At 33.8% G+C, this 2,303-nt stretch overlaps 1 pseudogene; it reads right to left on the bottom strand.

Moving 5' to 3' along the window:
* Positions 1-468: 468 nt before the first annotated feature.
* Positions 469-1,731, bottom strand: LOC149510913 (dolichyl-diphosphooligosaccharide--protein glycosyltransferase 48 kDa subunit pseudogene; annotated as a pseudogene).
* Positions 1,732-2,303: the final 572 nt, after the last annotated feature.

The raw sequence follows: 2,303 nt of genomic DNA, 5'->3' as shown, positions 1-2,303 counted from the left end.
ATAATAATAATAATAAATGAATAATGAGCAAAATAAGGGGAAAAAGAATACTAAAGACTCGTGGCTCAGCTTAGGAAATTTGTCGCTGCTCAGCTTCGCATAGGAAGCAACTCGTCTTGTAGCTCAAATGGCATGGAGTTGGATTGGGTTGGGTCACCCAATAGTTGGCACGCGGATCCTTGAAACGGGCAAAGAGAACACCGGGTATTTTTTTAAGCCTTTTTATTGATTTCCCATATTATTTCTTTCTCTTTACAATTTCTGCTATCTTTCTTTTTCTTTATTTCTTCAAGCCACTGGTTGAATTTAACTGAATTCTGAAAAGTCTTGTCAGAATCTGGGTTATTCATCAGAAGTTGATCGATTTCTAGAAAGTAGCTGTCGAAAAGTAAAAAGCTAACTGAAAATTTGAGAATTCTGTCGAAAAATTCAATTGACATCAAAAAATTCATCAAAAATTTGACCGACATTAAAAAATTTTGTTGGAATCTATTTGGAAAGAGATAAGCTAGTGTAACCAAGCCTGTGATAGTCAACTTTAAACTAAAATACCCTCATAAATATCAAGTACCATGAATGATGTATGACACAACCCTTTTCCATCAGTTGATAGCATTTTTAGCACATAAGGGCTCATCTGGACCTGAACATCATCTGCCACATAGGACTCCTAATTTTTTTTCAGACCACTCATATATCTTAACAAAAAAATTTTGGTTGCCTTTTGCAAGCTCATCTGTTTCTTCGACTTTGTGGTGTTTAAGATCAACAACCTTCAAGTGACCCCTTTCATGGAAGACCCATTTGTTAATTTCTGTCACAAACTGCTCATTACTTGATTTTTCAAATTTAAGTAGGCTCTTAGCTTTTTGCATAGTAGTTCTAAACAACCAGTTGTTGAATAAATCTAGAGAGCTTGAGCATTATTTCTAGCCTGCACAACTGAGACCAACGAAATGGTAGATCTAATAAGCAATAGAGGCCTCAACAATTTAGATTTTGGGTTACCAGAATAAGTTGAAGAAGATGCAGAAAGCATCTTCAAAACCAAGCTATTAGCCGCATTTACTGAATGTGAAATCCTTTTAAAAAGTACTGGTGCCTTATTTTGTTTTTTCTTAAAACAACATCAGATTGGATAAAATCATCATTGACAATCAACGTACGGTTACCTTCAATTCCAAAAATTGCATAGCTTTTGTGATCAATAACCATTGCTAATGAGTCGTCATCGAAATCAACTATACATTTAGCAGCAACATTCTAAATCAAATAAGACGCAGATGCATCAGCTGCTACTATCAAGTCATGATCTGAGTTAACGAAGTCAATCACCGTTGCCAAATCCAAAGATCCACCAAACCTTTCAATGGAAGGAGAAAAAAGGATCAAGGCGACGTAGAGGTACTGGCCGTAACATTAGAGAGAGAGAGATGGATCATTGACGAGTTTGAATTCAAGGTTGAAGCCATGAGATTTCAGGGAGCTAAAGAAAATGGAGTGAGATGATTTGAGCGAGAAATCATCGAGTAAGACTAGAACTCGATGATCCAATGGGGATTCAGAATTGAAAGAGAAGCAGAAAAGAGGAAAAAAAGAGACCCCAAAGATGAAGAAGAAGCAAAGGTTTTTCATTTTCACTCATTTCTGTGATAGCGACGACCTCTTCTTAGTGTCTCTTCTGATTTTTTATAATTTTTTTACTTATATTTTTTGTGTCTCTTCTGTGATTCTTCCTGGTCTCTGTACTCTTATTGCTATCCCTTATTACTGTGAATTGTAATTATATATAAAACCATGCTGATAGAGTTTTAGTTCAATTTTAATTAGTATCCAAAGCTAAAGATTAGCGTCTAATTATGCTTTTTGATAATAATTATCACCAAGCCTAATCTTAATCTTTAAACTTTTTTTTCTCTTTTTTTAATTAATCAGATAATGAAAAAAAAAACAATAGATGGACCATAAAATAAAAACAAAATAAAAAATAAAAAAATGATAAATACAAAATAAAAATGAATAAAAATCCCTACAATCGAGCTTGAACTAGTATCGATTGATAAAAAAACCCCAGGTAAAATGAGGTGTCTATACTTGGGACTACAAGTAAAGCAAACAAAAGATGGCACATACATCAATCAAGCCAAATATATCAAGGATTTGCTCATAAAGTTTGGATTAGGAGAATCAAAGCCTTGTTTAACACCTATGAGCACTTTAACTAAACTTGAGAAGGATAAATAAGGTAAATGTGTTGACTCTAAATTATATAGGTCTCTAATTGGTTCATTGCTATATCTTAC

The sequence above is a fragment of the Durio zibethinus genome, chromosome 27 (assembly GCF_047325235.1).
Source record: "Durio zibethinus cultivar Kanyao isolate XHJ-2024 chromosome 27, ASM4732523v1, whole genome shotgun sequence".
NCBI lineage: Eukaryota > Viridiplantae > Streptophyta > Magnoliopsida > Malvales > Malvaceae > Durio > Durio zibethinus.
This window is presented reverse-complemented; position numbering and strand designations above follow the sequence as displayed.